The sequence below is a fragment of the Pseudophryne corroboree genome, chromosome 4 (assembly GCF_028390025.1).
Source record: "Pseudophryne corroboree isolate aPseCor3 chromosome 4, aPseCor3.hap2, whole genome shotgun sequence".
Taxonomy (NCBI): Eukaryota; Metazoa; Chordata; class Amphibia; order Anura; family Myobatrachidae; genus Pseudophryne; species Pseudophryne corroboree.
In genome coordinates this window covers 310448139-310468683 of record NC_086447.1, presented here as the reverse complement: position 1 = coordinate 310468683, position 20545 = coordinate 310448139, and the positions used below count along the sequence as shown (strand labels likewise).

The window sequence follows — 20545 nt, the reverse complement described above, 5'->3', positions numbered from 1 at the left end:
GTGATGCAAAAAGTCCTGTTTGGGCACACAAACGGGTCACTTCACACATTTCAGCTCAACACCCCCAGGGGTAGCGAGCTGAAATTAAGTTCTCACACCCACCAACAGAAACATTTCAATAGCTGCTGGCGGGCACACATGGGTACCCATGATAACAATTGAATTCCCCCCTAAAATTAGTCCCATTATTAGATCAAATACATCAACAAATAATGATTTTGTTGTGGTCGATACCTCAGAATATAAGAGCTCATATTCTTTCTTTCAATTAAGTCAATTTGATAGATGAAACGCGTTGGTGCTTGATGCAGTTTTTTTGCTTTTCTGGATACCTACTATATAGTGTTCTCAACACAGAATCCTAAACTTGGAAGGTCCTTATCAGGCATTCCCTGATACCAACACAGCAAGATTATATAGAGAGCACCGAAATTACAGTTGAATGATGTGTGCAGACATATTTACCTATGTGTACTGTCTTTTTCTTTTAATTTTGCATCTTATTTACATACTGTAGGTAGCAAAATATCACAGTGTACTAAAGTCACTGGGCTGCGACTCTCACTGCACAGAAATTAATCTTAAACATGTACACAGTCACAGCAACGTCTCCTCTGCCGGGCTTTAGAAGGGGAAAGAGGAGGGGAGGGTGTCTGCAGTCCAGCTTCAATGTTACTCACCCCCAGCTGCAGGCAATGCAGCTGGTGTGGCTGCAATTCATCCCTGCCAGTCCTCTCCTGGCCAGTGGCCTGATGCGCTCTCTGTGGGTCTCTTCCCCCCACTGCCTGCCACCTGTAGAGATAGTTATGAGCTGCCCACTGCAGTCTCTCTGGCAGCCTCTCCTGAACTCAGACGTAATGGGTGATCCATAGGGTTGCCCCCTGCTGCTGGCTTATCTTCTTGCAGGAATGTAAAGATCTGCAAGAACTGGTAGTATATTTTTTTTATACATCTAAAAAAAAGTTTTTGTTGTGTGTGTGTACATATATTATATATACCATATATAAATAAAAGTATTTTGCCACACCTGTTAATTATTAAATTCAGATGTTTCAATCAGACCCATTGCCACAGGTGTATAAAATCAAGCACCTAGCCATGCAGTCTCCATTTGCAAACATTTGGGAGAAAAAACGTTCTGAAGAGCTCAGTGACTTCAAGCGTGGCACTGTGAAAGGATGCCTCCTTTGCAATAAGATGGTGTGTAAGATTTCATCCCTGCTGGATATTCCACGGTCAACTGTAAGTGATATTATTAGAAAGTGGAAGCATTTAGGAACAATAGCAACTCAGCCATGAAGCCGAAGACCATGTAAAATCACAGAGCAGTGTCAACGACTGCTAAGGTGCATGGTGAGTAAAAGTTGCCAACGCTCTGCTGAATCCATAACTGAGGAGTTCTGAGCTTCCACTGGCCTTAATGTAAGCACAGAAACTGTGCAGCAGTAGCTTTAATGGAAGTTTCCATGGCCGCATCAAAGTCTCACATCCCCAAGTCCAATACCAAGCATCGGATGGAGTGGTGTAAAGCACACCAACAGTGCACTGTCGAACAGTGAAAATGTGTTCTGTGAAATGACAAATCATGCTTCTCTGTTTGGCAGTCAGATGGGCGAGTCTGGGTTTGGCAGATGTTGGTAGAACGTTACCTGTCTGACTGCATTATGGCAACTGTGAAGTTTTGTGGAGGGCGGATAAGCACTATAAATACATGGTTTGATGAGTTTACTGTGGAAGAATCTGACTTGCCTGCACTTGAGCACCTTTGGGATAAACAGGAACGGAGATTGCGAGCCAGACCTACTCGTCTAACATCAATGCCTGACCTCTTAAATGCTCTACAGAATGAATGGTTACAAATTCCTACAGAAACACTCCAAAATTTTGTGAAAAGCCTTCCAAGAAGAGTGAAAGTTGTTATAGCTGCAAAAGGGGGGCCAACTCCATATTAAAGTATAAGTATTTGAATACAATGTCATTACAGTCCCTGTTGGTGTAATGGCCCTCATTCCGAGTCGTTCGCTCTGTATATTTCATCGCATCGCAGTGAAATTCCGCTTAGTACGCATGCGCAATATTCGCACTGCGACTGCGCCAAGTAATTTAACAATGAAGATAGTATTTTTACTCACGGCTTTTTCTTCGCTCTGGCGATCGTAATGTGATTGACAGGAAATGGGTGTTACTGGGCGGAAACACGGCGTTTCAGGGGCGTGTGGTTAAAAACGCTACCGTTTCCGGAAAAAACGCAGGAGTGGCCGGAGAAACGGAGGAGTGTCTGGGCGAACGCTGGGTGTGTTTATGACGTCAAACCAGGAACGACAAGCACTGAACTGATCGCAGATGCCGAGTAAGTCTGAAGCTACTCTGAAACTGCTAAGTAGTTTGTAATCGCAATATTGCGAATACATCGGTCGCAATTTTAAGAAGCTAAGATTCACTCCCAGTAGGCGGCGGCTTAGCGTGTGTAACTCTGCTAAAATCGCCTTGCGAGCGATCAACTCGGAATGAGGGCCAATGTTCAGGCGGCCGAATACTTTTGTCCATATAGTGTATATATATATATATATATATATATATATATATCAACAATATCCTTATCTTGCGCTTAAAAAGGAAGCAGCACTACAGGAGAGATCTCCATTGCCAAATCTCAAAAACACATAATGCAAAAACACAATTCCCAAGTGCACTATATTGATTGAATACAATTTGCAAGAATTCTTCCAGGGAGACCCAAATGGATGTACTCTGTACACTGGTTAATGGTATTTCCTGGGGTCCTGAAACAAAGAGCCCCTCACCAGAAAGTCACCCAAACAAGAGGCCCAAGGCCAATTAGAAAAAATAGGGTGGCAACGGAGCGTTGAGGGAAATCAGGGGCAGCTCGGCAGAGTTTTTGGGGCGGCTGGGTGACATTACACGCAGCTGCTCTGATGCGAAAAATGGCGGCTGACAGCCTGGGTATTCCACCTAGCTGCAGGGGGTCATCCATAGTTGCTGCAACCATAATTGAATTGTGGTCACAGCCGCTGGGCAGGTCATTCTGCATGCTGGGCGGCCTTGCCCTGCGATGGGCGGCCAACAGCATGCGAGAGAAAGGATTGCAGATTCTGCCATTGTTATAGCTGGACACATCCATTAAGCATGGGCCCCTACCCACTGCATTGCCCCAGTGGGTGCAAATATATTTTTCAAACCTAATATTATGGATTTTTATGTAAAAAAATAATTGCAGCTTTAAACCCTGCCACAAAATCATTGAAAATCTGATATTTAAAAATCTCAGGTAATTAAACAAGTCTTAGCTAACCAGTGAAAACTGAAGCCCAGAGGATGGTACGCCACACTTACTGTGTTAATGTGTCTGAGGTAAGTCTACTGCTCCTGGTAGCAGCAACAGGCATTCCTTTCCCTTTTCTCAACATGTGCTGCACAGGGACTTGTAAAACTATTACAATGACATATGATGTCAGAATCCTCTGATTGCAACTGCTTAAAACTCTGCAAAGCAATCAATATTCTCAGAAACTATCTGAAAGATGTTATGGCTTGTGAATCCACAAATTATATTTCATCTATGATAGTCTTTAGAGTGATACGAGACAGTATGAAAAGATGAAATTACTAATATTATACAGAATCAAGTAAAGCTCTACTTCTTACACATACAGTATACTGAAAATTTAGTAACACAACTCATTTGTTTTTTTCTAGCATAGACAAATATATTAGTTTTACTTAAAACCTATAAAAATAAGAATTTACTTACCGATAATTCTATTTCTCGTAGTCCGTAGTGGATGCTGGGAACTCCGTAAGGACCATGGGGAATAGCGGCTCCGCAGGAGACTGGGCACAAAAGTAAAGCTTTAGGACTACCTGGTGTGCACTGGCTCCTCCCCCTATGACCCTCCTCCAAGCCTCAGTTAGGATACTGTGCCCGGACGAGCGTACACAATAAGGAAGGATTTTTGAATCCCGGGTAAGACTCATACCAGCCACACCAATCACACCGTACAACCTGTGATCTGAACCCAGTTAACAGCATGATAACAGAGGACCTCTGAAAAGATGGCTCACAACAATAATAACCCGATTTTTGTAACAATAACTATGTACAAGTATTGCAGACAATCCGCACTTGGGATGGGCGCCCAGCATCCACTACGGACTACGAGAAATAGAATTATCGGTAAGTAAATTCTTATTTTCTCTGACGTCCTAGTGGATGCTGGGAACTCCGTAAGGACCATGGGGATTATACCAAAGCTCCCAAACGGGCGGGAGAGTGCGGATGACTCTGCAGCACCGAATGAGAGAACTCCAGGTCCTCCTCAGCCAGGGTATCAAATTTGTAGAATTTAGCAAACGTGTTTGCCCCTGACCAAGTAGCTGCTCGGCAAAGTTGTAAAGCCGAGACCCCTCGGGCAGCCGCCCAAGATGAGCCCACCTTCCTTGTGGAATGGGCTTTTACAGATTTTGGCTGTGGCAGGCCTGCCACAGAATGTGCAAGCTGAATTGTACTACAAATCCAACGAGCAATAGTCTGCTTAGAAGCAGGAGCACCCAGCTTGTTGGGTGCATACAGGATAAACAGCGAGTCAGATTTTCTGACTCCAGCCGTCCTGGAAACATATATTTTCAGGGCCCTGACTACGTCCAGCAACTTGGAGTCCTCCAAGTCCCTAGTAGCCACAGGTACCACAATAGGCTGGTTCAAGTGAAACGCTGAAACCACCTTAGGGAGAAATTGAGGACGAGTCCTCAATTCTGCCCTGTCCGTGTGAAAAATTAGGTAAGGGCTTTTATAGGATAAAGCCGCCAATTCTGAGACACGCCTGGCTGAAGCCAGGGCCAACAGCATTACCACTTTCCATGTGAGATATTTTAAGTCCACAGTGGTGAGTGGTTCAAACCAATGTGATTTTAGGAACCCCAAAACTACATTGAGATCCCAAGGTGCCACTGGAGGCACAAAAGGAGGCTGTATATGCAGTACCCCCTTGACAAACGTCTGAACTTCAGGAACTGAAGCCAGTTCTTTCTGGAAGAAAATCGACAGGGCCGAAATTTGAACCTTAATGGACCCTAATTTTAGGCCCATAGACAGTCCTGTTTGCAGGAAATGCAGGAAACGACCTAGTTGAAATTCCTCTGTAGGGGCCTTCCTGGCCTCGCACCACGCAACATATTTACGCCAAATACGGTGATAATGCTGTACGGTTACATCCTTCCTGGCTTTGATCAGGGTAGGGATGACTTCATCCGGAATGCCTTTTTCCTTCAGGATCCGGCGTTCAACCGCCATGCCGTCAAACGCAGCCGCGGTAAGTCTTGGAACAGACAGGGTCCCTGCTGGAGCAGGTCCTTTCTTAGAGGTAGAGGCCACGGGTCCTCTGTGAGCATCTCTTGAAGTTCCGGGTACCAAGTCCTTCTTGGCCAATCCGGAGCCACGAGTATAGTCCTTACTCCTCTCCTTCTTATGATTCTCAGTACCTTGGGTATGAGAGGCAGAGGAGGGAACACATACACTGACTGGTACACCCACGGTGTTACCAGAGCGTCCACAGCTATTGCCTGAGGGTACCTTGACCTGGCGCAATACCTGTCTAGTTTTTTGTTGAGGCGGGACGCCATCATGTCCACCTTTGGTTTTTCCCAACGGTTCACAATCATGTGGAAGACTTCTGGGTGAAGTCCCCACTCTCCCGGTGGAGGTCGTGTCTGCTGAGGAAGTCTGCTTCCCAGTTGTCCACTCCCGGAATGAACACTGCTGACAGTGCTATCACATGATTTTCCGCCCAGCGAAGAATCCTTGCAACTTCTGCCATTGCCCTCCTGCTTCTTGTGCCGTCCTGTCTGTTTACGTGGGCGACTGCCGTGATGTTGTCTGACTGGATCAGCACCGGCTGACCTTGAAGCAGAGGTCTTGCTAGGCTTAGAGCATTGTAGATGGCCCTTAGCTCCAGGATATTTATGTGAAGTGATGTCTCCAGGCTTGACCACAAGCCCTGGAAATTTCTTCCCTGTGTGACTGCTCCCCAGCCTCTCAGGCTGGCATCCGTGGTCACCAGGACCCAGTCCTGAATGCCGAATCTGCGGCCCTCTAGAAGATGAGCACTCTGCAACCACCACAGGAGAGACACCCTTGTCCTTGGTGACAAGATTATCCGCTGATGCATCTGAAGATGCGACCCGGACCATTTGTCTAGCAGATCCCACTGGAAGGTTCTTGCGTGGAATCTGCCGAATGGGATTGCTTCGTAAGAAGCCACCATCTTTCCCAGGACCCTTGTGCATTGATGCACTGAGACTTGGCCTGGTTTTAGGAGATTTCTGACTAGTTCGGATAACTCCCTGGCTTTCTCCTCCGGGAGAAACACCTTTTTTTTTTTTTTTTGGGACTGTGTCCAGGATCATCCCTAGGAATAGAAGTCGTGTCGTCGGGATCAGCTGCGATTTTGGAATATTGAGAATCCAACCGTGCTGGCGCAGCACTATCTGAGATAGTGCTACTCCGACTTCCAACTGTTCCCTGGATCTTGCCCTTATCAGGAGATCGTCCAAGTAAGGGATAACTAAAACTCCCTTCCTTCGAAGGAGTATCATCATTTCGGCCATTACCTTGGTAAAGACCCGGGGTGCCGTGGACAATCCAAACGGCAGCGTCTGAAACTGATAGTGACAGTTCTGTACCACAAACCTGAGGTACCCTTGGTGAGAAGGGTAAATTGGGACATGTAGGTAAGCATCTTTGATGTCCAGAGACACCATATAGTCCCCTTCTTCCAGGTTTGCAATCACTGCCCTGAGTGACTCCATCTTGAATTTGAACCTTTGTATGTAAGTGTTCAAGGATTTTAGGTTTAAAATTGGTCTCACCGAGCCGTCCGGCTTCGGTACCACAAATAGTGTGGAATAGTACTCCTTCCCCTGTTGTAGGAGGGGTACCTTGATTATCACCTGCTGGGAATATAGCTTGTGAATGGCTTCCAATACTGCCTCCCTGTCTGAGGGAGACGTCGGTAAAGCAGACTTTAGATCCATAAGCTCATCCACTCAGGTGTCGACTCCCTAGGGGGTGACAACTCTATAATAGGCAATTGCTCCGCCTCCATCTCATTTTCCTCCTCAAACATGTCGACACAATCGTACCGACACCCCGCACACACACAGGGAATGCTCTGATAGAGGACAGGATCCCACTAGCCCTTTGGGGAGACAGAGGGAGAGTATGCCAGCACACACCAGAGCGCTATATATAGACAGGAATACCACTATAAAATGTGCTTTTCCCTTTATAGCTGCTGTTAGTATTAAAACTGCGCCAAATTAGTGCCCCCCTCTCTTTTTTACCCTTTTCTGTAGTGCAGGACTGCAGGGGAGAGTCAGGGAGACGTCCTTCCAGCGGAGCTGTGATGGAAAATGGCGCCCGTGTGCTGAGGAGATAGGCTCCGCCCCCTTCTCGGCGGCCTTTTCTCCCGCTTTTTGGTGAGTTCTGGCAGGGGTTAAAATACATCCATATAGTCCTGGGGGTTATATGTGTTGTATTTATGCCAGCCAAGGTGTTTACATTGCTGCTCAGGGCGCCCCCCCCTAGCGCCCTGCACCCTCAGTGACCGAAGTGTGAAGTGTGCCTGAGTAACAATGGCGCACAGCTGCAGTGCTGTGCGCTACCTTGTTGAAGACTGATGTCTTCTGCCGCCGATTTTTCCGGACCTCTTCTTGCTTCTGGCTCTGTAAGGGGGCCGGCGGCGCGGCTCTGGGACCGAGCTCCGAGGCTGGGCCTGTGTTCGGTCCCTCTGGAGCTAATGGTGTCCAGTAGCCTAAAAAGCCCAAGCTGGCTGCAAGCAGGCAGGTTCGCTTCTTCTCCCCTTAGTCCCTCGATGCAGTGAGCCTGTTGCCAGCAGGTCTCACTGAAAATAAAAAACCTAAAACTAAACTTTCACTAAGAAGCTCAGGAGAGCCCCTAGTGTGCACCCTTCTCGGCCGGGCACAAAAATCTAACTGAGGCTTGGAGGAGGGTCATAGGGGGAGGAGCCAGTGCACACCAGGTAGTCCTAAAGCTTTACTTTTGTGCCCAGTCTCCTGCGGAGCCGCTATTTCCCATGGTCCTTACGGAGTTCCCAGCATCCACTAGGACGTCAGAGAAAAAAACCCACAAAAATAAATTTGATATAGTAGTTCTGAATGGTGAGGCACAAATCCCTACCCTATTCTTTGAAAACCAAGGGGCCTCATTATGACTTGATGCAGGGATGTAAGTTCATACTAGGGGCCCAGAGGCAAGATATTTGTTTGTGCCCCCCAGTGGTGCAAGTAGAAATATTTTCTTAGTGGTACTGAGTGCCGGAAAATGGGCGTGGCCATGTTTTGTGAGGGGCGTGACCACATGCCACTAATGGCTACATTAGTGGCTACATGACACTAGCGACGTTGCCACATGACACAGCCCCTTTTCTTTGCACTCTGGAGGCAAGGCTAGAAATATATAGTAATGCCTCCAGTATAATAGAAATATATAGTGATACCCCCAGTATAATAAGTATATGTACCAATGCCCCCAGTTTAATAACATGATACAGTAATATCTCCATTATAACAAGAAATATACTATAGTAGTGCCCCTGGTATAACAGAAATATATAGTTATGTCCACATTACAATAATAATATATATTTATACCCCCCGTAATAATAGACATATATAGTAATACCCCTATAATAATAGAAATATATAGTAGTGACCACATTATATTAGAAATGAATTATCCCACACATTGAAGCCAGAGACATGCCCAGCCTGTTAAGCAAAACAAAAGCTGCTCAGTGCTGATGCATCATACGAGCCATGTGAATGGAAACAGCTGCACTGCTGCTCCCAGGAAGGGATGCTGTGGGAAAGTGCAATCAGGCTCCTCTCTTCATGCCAGCCACAGCCGCCAGAGGAGGAAGCATGATGTGACACCATGATGTCACCATCGTGCCCCAGTAACCCTGATAACGTGGGAGGCACCGTCATGCTGCCAAGCACCATGGTCTTGTTGCTTTGTGGCACATAATAATTGTGGTAATGGTGGTCACGGGTGCAAAGTGTGTGGCAGGTGGTGCTGAGTACCCACTGCCAAATTCTTAAGGGTACTCCGTACCCGAGCGTACCCGCTTACTTGCACCACTGGTGCCCCCTCCATTTGCATTCCCTACCATCTCCCCATACCAGCAACGCCCAGACACTCTCTCCAAAGGCACTCAGATGGTAGGGGGGTGGTTACTAATTACCTGAGCCTGGGTTTGTTAGAGGGACACAGTCTGGGTCATCTGTTGATAGGGACCTGTTCCCCCTGTACAGCTACGAGGAGGAGGGGATGCTAGGGTGAGGGGAGCCCATAAAGTAGAACCTGGAGACATGGCGGTTGTCAGTGTGCACCCTTCAGATCTGACTCCTGGAGGTGACTGTCTTTCATTGTCTCCTGTATTTACGTACCTGAGTTGATGCAACTCCATTTGTGGAGAATAAAAATAGGCATTTCTGTACTGCATGTTTTTTTCATCATCGCCTTGTGTTGGCCATGCCCGCAGAGTGTCATGTAAGAGCTGCAGTGTGCCCGTCTGTAGCATCCAAAGGACGCTCTGGCTGGCACTGCAGTAGTGATTCTGGCTGGAATGTCGTTTTTTCTATCTGGGTGAAATATATGTTTATAGAACCTTGGTGAAGGATTCCTTTGAAAAACATAGGCAGCCACTGTAGATGGTTAAGCGCGGTTTGGAGTATCTTTTTCTTGTCTATACTATATTCTTCACCTATATTCCTTTACTGCTGCTATTATGCTATCATTTAGAGAAAATATAAGAGAGCTTTTTGATAGCTTATTCTCAAATGATAAGATTGATATTACCACCTCAGATATAGATTTATCCACTGTCCTTCATAAACTTGATGGGGCAGTTTTGAGAGAAAATTGGTTGTGGTGGGAGATTAATACTTTGGAGTGGTACCAAGCAGATGGCTTGATTCCAAAAGGAATCAAGTTAGTGAAAGTCCCTTCTTTTGATTCCTCTAATGAGGATTTAAAAAAAGAATGGGACTTAATTCTAGACCAATGCTCACATCGCTTAATAGATTTGATACTGAATGAAAGGAAAAAAATCTACAGAAATTAAACGAGGAGATCTTAAATCTCCAAACCTCCATAGAACCTATAGAGGCAGAGATTGAGATCATTAGGAAACTGAATAAAGAAACTAGAAAATTGAGGGATAAATAGAAGAAAAAGTATCAAAGAGATCTTGATAATTCTCGTAATTCCAATAAACCACCTGTAAGAGAAGGGAATATAAATAATCAGGCACATATCCCCAGAACCCCTAGAAGAAATAGACAAGCGAATAGGTTAAATTATAGGGAAAGAGAGGAGGAATGGAAAGAACATCATGTAAATCACCCATATAAAAATCGATTTCATGATTTTAACAAACCTTATTTTAATTGGAGGAATAATAATCCGTCCAGAGACTGGAATACATACAGAGGGAGAAACCATCATAATGACGAAATACCCATGGAAAGGGTTCGTCATGATCATGATTGGCATAAACATGATAGAAATAACATGCACAGGTCTCCTTTTTTAGGGCGCAACCGACAAGAAAGAAGGAGATTTTAAATGAAAAGATAAAGGAACCGAGGAAGAATAAGAGAGGACAAAGAGGAGGCAAACCAAAAAAAATATAAAAAACCATTAGGGCTATCTGCAAATAGTGAAGTACAAAAACTAGATGTTGTAACCAATAATGTAAAAATATTTAATCTTAGTAAGAGGGTTTTAACGATAAATGAGGAAAAAGTTCTCAAAAGAGGACTTAAATTTGCCCCCACTAGTCAAATTGATTCATTTGATTTTTACATAGACCTCCAGAAATGTATACGTAAATTGACTGTAAAAAAAATTTTTTGCAGCAAAGGATAGTGTCCCGACTGAGGATACTGGAGATCCCTCGGGTTTTCAGTTTAGAACAAAGTCTTCATTTTATCCGACACATATGAGAGGTAGTTTCCTTGATTGTTTCAACAAGTTGGTGCTAGATGACGTAGAACATGTACTCAGAAAAAAGAGAAGTTGTAATCTAACCAGAAAAGAATGACAGGCACTAAAAAGTCTAAGGGAAGATGACCAGTTAATTATTAAACCAGCTGACAAGGGTGGAGGGGTGGTCCTTGTGGATAGGAAAGATTACATTATGGAAACTGATCACGAATTAAAGGAAGGTATAACATATAGTAAATTGAAGGGTGATCCAACCTACAAAATTGTAAAAGCTCTTACTGTTTTGACACAGGATGCTTTATCCAAAAATGTCATTACAAAAATGGAATATGAATATATAAATATCCAATATCCATCGGTACACACTATATATACCCTTCCAAAAATCCACAAGGACCCCCTCCACCCTCCCGGCAGACCCATAATATCGGGTACAAACAGTATCACCTCAAACTTGTCATCTACAGTAGACCACTATTTACATCCTTTAGTGAAACAGACAAGATCATACCTGAAAGATCCAGGTGATGTATTGGATATCTTGAGTAAGATTGTTTGGAATGAAAATGACATCTTAGTGAGCGCTGATGTCGCCACACTGTATACAATTAGACAGGAAGATAAGGGTGTGGAGGCAGTCAAATATTTTCTAGCCCAGGGGTTCTCAAACTCGGTCCTCAGGACCCCACACAGTGCATGTTTTGCAGGTAACCCAGCAAGTGCACAGGTGTATTAATTACTCACAGACACATTTTAAATGGTCCACTAGTGGAGCTAATTATTTCACTTGTGATTCTGTGAGGAGACCTGCAAAACATGCACTGTGTGGGGTCCTGAGGACCGAGTTTGAGAACCTGTGTTCTAGACGCATCTGATTACTCTGATGATTTAAAAAAAATTTGATTAATAGTATCAGATTCATCCTAAATAATAATTATTTTGTTTTTGGAGGCACATATTATATACAGTGGGTGGGTACCGCCATGGGCACCAGGTTTTCCCCCAGCTATGCCAATTTATTCATGGCATACTGGGAGGACACCAAGGTATTGTGTGATGGTGGGCTGGGGTCGAACCTGGTGCTCTGGCGTCGATTCATCGATGACCTGTTATTTATATGGAGAGGAAGTATGGAAGACTTACAATGTTTCTGTGAACAACTTAATCAAAATGATTTTAATATTAAGCTTACTATAGCTATGAGTTGTAAAGAAATCATTTTTCTCGATTTGTGTATCTTTATCAAGGAGAATTCACTCCAGACAAAACTGTATCGAAAACCGACTGACTCTAATTGTTTTATTGAGAAAAATAGCCAGCATCATGTAAACTAGTTAAATAGTATCCCCTACAGTCAATACATGAGGGTGAAATGTAACTGCACGGAAGCAGAAACATGTAAGAGTCAGATTTCAGAAATGACTAATCGATTTCTGGAAAAAGGGTATGAAAAAGAATTGTTAATAGAGGCCAATCAAAAAGTAGATAGATTGGAAAGGAAGAATCTCCTTGAGGGAAACACAGGTCAAGATAAGAATATAAATAAAAAGAAAAAGGAAACTACGCAATTGTCATTCATATCTGAGTATAATTCACAGCACAAAGAAATTGAAAAAGTCTTTAAAAGACATTGGAATGTACTCAAAAAAGACCCCATCATAGGGGATGCTATACCTGAAAGGCCTGGTTTTATTTATCGGAGATCCAAAAGTCTAAAAGACAAACTTGTACATAGTTCAATAGAATCTACAAAAAGGAGTAGTATACGGACACAGGGCTTTCAACGCTGTGCGATGTGTAATATGTGTAGGGTCACCAAAGGAGCCAGTAAAATTAAAGAATTTGAAATAAAAGGAAATAAATATAATATAGCAGAATTTATAACATGCAATTCAAAGAATTTGATCTATGCTATTGAACGTAAATGTGGACTTGTCTACATAGGCAAGACCACCAGATGTCTGAAAATAAGATTATCAGAACATCTTTATAATATCAAAAAGGGCATAGAAACACATTCACTTTCTGCTCATTTTAAAAAAAATACATGGATGTAGCCCAAGTGGAATAAAGTCTTTCTGGGCAATACAACAGATAAATCCAACTTGGCGCAACAGAGATACTGATGTGAGATTGGCAAAATCAGAAATGCGCTGGATTTATAAATTAGGGACCCTAACACCTCATGGCTTGAACAGCGATTTCAAGCTAAAATGGTTTTTACAGTCCTAATTAAGCTCTCTTCTCTTTTTCTCTTACCACTGGTAATATAAATATATTGAATATATCTTTTATACATATATACTTTTATGTCTATTTTTTTATATATTTTTATAATTTGACAGTAATGTGAATGTCTTTGTAATTATACTTTTTGTATTTTTTATGTCTATGCTGTGATGGCAAAAGCACCTTACAGTACGCCCCCTGTACATAACCAGCTCAAACACCAAGTGGATTGACTATCAATGAGCGCAGACTGAGAATTACGTATGTGACAGCTCTATGGAACGCAAACAGGAAGTCCTATGTCCGGTATGAACCGCAAACGTCACGTCCGGGTTACGTGCTTCCTGTCTAGCGTTGGAGATCAAATAGTGGAATGCACGCGTCATCGTCGGGTGACGCACTTCCAGAAATGACGCTGGAGCTCCACCTGATAATCCAGGTGTATTGGATATTGCTAATATAGAGGGGTATATAAAGATGTTAGAATTATATGTGTACTATGCTTCTGATGAAGGTCACATGACCAAAACCACATTTGAGCAAAATAACTTCTACCGCTGCACCCTGCACCAGGAGACTGAAGGATTCATCCTGACCGTATCCATCTGGTATTGACAGACTTCTGGGACTGGAGTACAGCGGGATTTTCATTTGGGTGAACACCATTTGTATGGTGATATATGCTATTCTTTTAAATGTTACATGTGAGTGCAATTGTCTATTAAAGTCTGTATATCCATTTAGACTCTATTGCACTATATCTATTTGTTCAAATTTCAGCCCTTCAGAGAGAGATCTCAGAGTTAGAAGAAACAGCAAGTTATGTGGATGATATGCAATATTTATTCCTCCTTATCTGAGTGGAACCAATAAAGGGATTGATAAGGCCGAATATCATCTGGTGTTGCACTATTTTTCTTCTGTTCTTATTTTAAAGATTATATGGACCTCCCCCTTAAAAGGATGTATTTTTAATGAGTATTTTTAATGAATTCTTTTGCACTCCTTTTTAATAAGAGGTGTTATATGTTTTAATTATTTGTGTGATTACACAGTTATTAAGAGGTTTTAAATATCTACGGTAGCGCCATATGTTTTTTCTATCTGGGTGAAATAAATGGAATGTCGCCTTGCCAGTCAAATACAGGGTCCATGGGTGAGAGGTGATGCCGCTCACAGGGCTCTACCTGTATGCAGTGGCACAGTACAAACACCCATAGTTACTGCCTTATGGATCAGTATGTAAATTTGAGCATAACTTAGATTTACAGCCATTATGTCTGAAGAAGTAGAAATACAGTGGGTAACTGTAAGTTGAGTCCAGTACAGCCACCTCCTGGAGATGCGACTTGACCAAAACTCCATATACAGTATATGTCTTAGGAGGCATACATTTTATGGATTCAGCAGCCAAGTGTAAAGATACTGGGCTCTCGGACCGGTCCTGGTTACAAATATATGGGTAAAAAAAAAGATGGGAGATGATGGTGTGGCTGAGAGACACGGGGGGAGATGATGTGCTTGAGAGATGCAGGAAGGAGATGACGATGTGGCTGAGAGATGCAGGGAGGAGATGATGGTGTGGCTGAGAGATGCAGGGAGGAGATGCTATGACTGAGAGGCAATGCAGGGAGGAGATGATGGTGTGGCTGAGAGACGCAAAGGGGGGATGATGTGGCTGAGAGATGCAAAAGAGGGATTTTGTGGCAGAGAGACAAGTCAGCCATATTGAAAAAGGAATCAAGTTTAGGTCTCCGGGCTCACATTGGTGCAGATACAGTAAGTATGTATGTAAGTATGGTTAACATACCTACAGTGGGGTTTGGACTATACCTGGACACAAGGGCTGAAGAGCCAGGATAGATGGGTGGGTAGGTAAATGTTTCACAAAGTGTTTGTTTAATAAGCATTTCAGCTTAGAACATATTGTTCGCCCTCTGGTTTAAAAATAAAGCTGTGGTCCAAATACCAATTGGCACGTAACTGGAAGAAGCCGGAAACTCCGGCTTGTCAAGTATTCCTGAATAGAATCTGGTTTGTAGCTAAGATGGAGTAAATTAGTGGTCTCCAGAACAGTACAGTGGATACATTTCACTCAGTATTGTCTCCCTCGTACTCCTCCTAAGCCATGACCCTTCCTTGTCTTACGTGAAATATGGCCCGCTATTACATTTTTGATTTCTTTTCATGCCCCTTCCCAGCACGCTTATATCCTCATCCAGTGTCGGACTGGGGCATAAAGGGCCCTCCGGGGAAATGCAGTTATAGGGGACCATACTTAGGGGTGTGGCCAGCCTACAAAGGGGGTGTGACCAGACTCTGCAAAGGCTTGAAATACACAATAGTTTAGTGCAGTGTAATGCAGCATATCTACCATGTATAATACAAGTGCACAGTCTGGAACCTGATCCACAGAGAAAGGAGTGGGCCCTCAGGCAGTGGGGCCTACCGGTGTTTTCCCTGGTACCCCTGTGGGACAGTCCAACCCTGTCCTCATCCCTCCCTCCCTTCCTTATCTTTTACCCTTCCCTTTCATCCAAAATCCTGCTACCCCACTACCGTCTCAAGCAAATTTTCTTTAGATGTCTACACTGATAACCAGGACGCTACCCTCCATAATCTTAGTAGTATTGTTTAGGAGCTAACTAATGTGGCTATATACTGTATTTTTGCATTCATATTTTACTTTGTTCTTTTATTGCTACATATGATTCCACTTGACAATTACAGTATGTATATGTATCATTCTCTCCTATGGTCAAGTTTTTCTTGTTGTTTTGTTTCTTGTCTACTTTAGTATCTATTGACATACTGACCTATTTTGTTGTTTGTTCATTAATGTCTAATAAACGATAAAAAAATAACAAATAAAGCAGTAGAGCCACAAGTTCCAGGATACAATTAAGCAAGTATACAAGCTGAGGATTTTATGTTGGTTGATACAGGAAAGTTTGTATACTGTTAATTTACTGCAAAAGTGATTGAAAGACCAATATAAGCCGATAAACTGAACACATGGGACCTGTCGCAACTTTAATGGTGTCGTAGACTGATTATGGGCAAAAATGTGTCACAGCTGCAGTACTCATGTGCCAAGGTACCTTTGCAATGCCGCTCACAGTGAGGAATCAGTCGCAAAGTGATTGACAGGAAGAGACCATTTGGGGGAGGTAACGGGGTGTGTCTGCAAAAATGCCGGCATGTCATGGCCATTTTCAGGGAGTGCTTGGCACGCAACTGCAATCTCGTACGCATAAAACATGACACCAGCATCGCAGCTCCCATGGCCATTCTGCGTGGCCATGAAGGCACTCACAGAGTCGATATTCCTCGCTTTTATGAAACAGTTGAAATTGATTGCACATTTGCTGAGAATGTTGCTATATTTGCGATGCCTCACAGTTCCATCACTGAAATGGATCACTTATGCATTAGCGTTGCAACTGCATCTGAATCAAGCTATGGTGCTTCCATCCATGCTGGCATCCATACATAAGGGCCACAAGTTGCAATGCACTGCATTATGTATGTTGTGGTGTGTTTAAGTAATGCCTACGTGTTTGGCTGTTATATAGTAGAGGCACAGTATATATATATATTGGCTTTTTTGTTCACTTTGAATACATTTTTTCATTTTTGCAAAGCCTTGAGTGCCGCTGTCGTTTGTATTGGGACTTTGCACAATTTTCATCAGAAGGCACCAGGGTCATTTTCAGCTATCAGGAGGAGTGCCGGTCCACACCTGCTCTCTCTCTCTCTATATATATATATATATATATATATATATATATAAATACCCTGCTGCGGCACTCAGGAAAGAAAAACACTAAGGCAGGTCTCCTGGTCAACATTTCAATGTTCACCACATTTTAATCAGGACGAAAATGTTGTGAACATTGAAACGTTGACCAGGAGGGTATTTGTTGTGCAGTGTGATACTGAGGACACCGGAGCTAGTATTCTCCTGTGCCACATGCAGGGGTGAATGTAGGAATTCATCTTGATATATATATATATATATATATATATATATATATATATACAGTATATATATATATATATATATATATATATATTAGTGATGAGCGGATTCGGTTTTACTCGGTTTTACTCGGTTCTCAAAACGGCATCTTATTAGCTATCCAAAACACGTGACATCCGTGAGCCAATAAGATGCCGTTTTGAGAACCGAGTAAAACCGAATCTGCTCATCACTAATATATATATATATATATATATATATATATATACTCACAGCACTGAGGTTATGGGTTTAATTCCCACCATGGCCCTAACTGTGTGGAGTTTGTATATTCTCCCCATACTTGTTTGGGTTCCTCTGGGTACTCCGGTTTCCTCACATCACACACTCAAAACATACTGGTAGGTTGATTGGCTCCCAACAAAGATTAACCCTAGTGCAGAGGTTCCCAAACGCGGTCCTCAAGGCACCCCAATGGTCCTGGTTTTAAATGTATCCATGCTTGGCCACAGGTGACTTAATTAGCACCTTAGTCGATTTGATTTAAACATCTGTGCTAAGCCATGGATATACCTAAAACCTGGACTGTTGGGCTGCCTTGAGGACCGCGTTTGGGAACCTCTGCCCTAGTGGTATAAGTGTGTGTATGTACCTGGGCAGACTAGATGGGCCAAGTGGTTCTTATCGGCCATCAAATTCTATGTTTCTATGTTTACATACATATATACACACACACAGCACAATGCAATTGATGGACAAAACATTGTGGGGACGCAACTGCTATGTGGCGTTGGCCATCTCTCCTTTCACCTTGACCTCTCCCCTTCCCAGGATCTCAGGTAACAATGGTCATGTCCAAAGTTCCCACGTCTAAGTTATCTTCCATGGGAATATGTAGATTTTCCATCTGCTCATTACTAGACGGTGTGCATAAAAGGAATAGGTATGCAACACCCTAATTATTAGCCTCTGAAGTAGTGCCATAACAGGGTTTAAGCACATGATGCCATGACATTGCGCACGTGAAGTCATTACATCGTACAGAGGGGGCAGTGCTAACAGCACCAGTAAGTGCCACAGCTGCACAGACTGCAGGGTGCCTGTCTGGAGCATCCAATGGATGCTCCGGTGGCACTGCTGCAACGTTCCATGCACCCTGATAGCCAGAATGCCATGGGGCAGCAGCGATAATGCCCACAGAACCCTTCGCTTTAAGCAGTGGCACCTGTCACACACCGCTACTTATGTCCCTGCTCTCAAGTAATTAACATATTCTGCTACAGTATGTGCTGCTGTGGAAAGAGCAGTATAAAAGGAGGTGTTTTGCCTAACTCAACAACCATGTGTATATCACACCAATACAATTACCACCGCCACCAGACGCAGATCCTGTAGATCTCAGAATAGAAAGACCACACACATAGTGTACTTTTACCAGCTGCTTAGAATATAAAAACCTATTACAACAAATTCCTAAATGTACAGTAAACGTGCAGATCCCACTGACTAATAGTGCCAATTATTTCCTCTTTACATATTAATATTTTCATACATAGTAAAACATTTCTCATATGCACAAGCTGAAATATACAGTAACTGAAATATAGTCTATTAAAGAATTGTAAGTGAAAGTTGGGGATTAATCACAGCCCTGCATAAAACTAATGACCCTGTTTAACACCTCTAGACTCTTATTACAGGATAAAGCTTAGCTATAATATTCATTATTAGTCCTTTGAAGGGACACTCACAAGCACTAAGCAATGACGCTCACAATCTCCATGACTTCTTGACATTCATTTTATAGGTCATTAACTTCATCTCTTTATTTTCATTAAACTAATAATATGCGTTAATACTGTATATCACATAGCCACAATAGCCACAACAAAACTTATAATGTATCCAATTAACTTCTGTTTTGCGTATTCAATTTCATAATAATTATTTGCCTAAAGCAAAACTGAAATGAAAACAGAAGGAGTCAGGGAAATTACTCATACTGAATAGTCCTTTGTTTACAATGTGAATATTTAACACGCTCCACTGACATTTTACATTCTGTCGCTGGTTAACTCTTAGGTGACCAAGTGAACAGCAGACTGTTGGTAACTACTCAGACAGGTCATAGAGAGTACAGCATGTCATCATCATCTATCCAAGGATTGCAAATATGGTAACGATATTAGAAATCATATAACAATGAAGTGATATACAGACATCATTTGTCTCTTTCATTATGTACAATGGATGACACAGTGCAATATTTACTTAGATGCATTCCTGATAATGATGAAAAATCCCACTTGCATAACGCCGGTAATTACACTTACACTGTGCATGCATGCCAGCAGCACCCGCTTCCTTATCTACAGGTTTCAGAGCTGGCAGTCTCTACCGCTTTCTGCTTCAGGATTCCCACTTTCACACAACACACCCCATCTTCGCTTCCAACAAGCCAGCTGACACAGAAGATAAGCTGCAAGTGTTTTCTTTCTTATGACCTCTTTTGCATCCTGTTTCATGGCAAATATGAAATAACGTGATGCATCGTCAACAGCCAGTTTGTCCTCAAGATGCTTCTGCCACAAACACAGCCCATTCCTAATAGTATTATTTTATTAGAATGTCAACAGACAGCTTTCTCTCTGTTGCCTGTTAACTTGCTTGCACACGCCTTCCTCTCCTAGAAACAGTCTACCAAATGAAAGGCATTAAGCAACATCTTCTATTGTGCTTGCATGTAATTCTTACCTGTGTGAAGATGTCACATCCTCTTCAAACGCACAAACCAATGTTTAAGAAGGATCCAGCAAAATCCTCCAAACTGCCTCCAGCAGTAATATTGTTGTGTGCAGCGTTCATTAGCTCTTGTGTTCAAGCTTTTTTTAGAGCCTATTTAATGTCACAACCACAGCAAAGTCATGGCTTTCTGCTCCTTGCTGAAAATGTCTGAAATAGTTTAGAAAGACAAAGGAGCATGCAAGGCATACTAGACAGCCATGCTTAAAACAAGTTATCATCTAAAGCACAGTTAAAGTAGCAATGCTGTGTGTTACAGTATGTGCTCGCTGGAATCTATAAGCCCATGTCTTTAATAAATATTGCAGTAGGCTATGTGGTAAATATACACCGGTATGCCTAATTGTGCAATTCACATGGGATAATCCTTTCAAAAGTGGGTGGGAAAATATTTTTCAGTTCAGTGAAATCATTCAATGGCACAAGGAAGTCTGAGTAATGAACGTAGAAAAATACATAAGCGTTCTGAGCTATGTTTCAGTGGA

At 42.8% G+C, this 20545-nt stretch overlaps 1 long non-coding RNA gene across 2 annotated transcripts in view; it reads right to left on the bottom strand.

The window, feature by feature from the left end:
• The window catches only part of LOC134911371 (uncharacterized), a 145848-nt gene extending 125600 nt beyond the window's left edge, over positions 1–20248 (bottom strand). Inside the window, exon 1 of one of the 2 annotated variants that reach the window (XR_010176519.1) lies at positions 20013–20248. This is a non-coding gene — a long non-coding RNA (uncharacterized LOC134911371). Of the gene's footprint in view, positions 1–19591; positions 19912–20012 lie in introns of those variants that run through there. The other variant, XR_010176518.1, reaches the window with a different exon arrangement.
• Between the last annotated feature and the right edge of the window lie 297 nt (positions 20249–20545).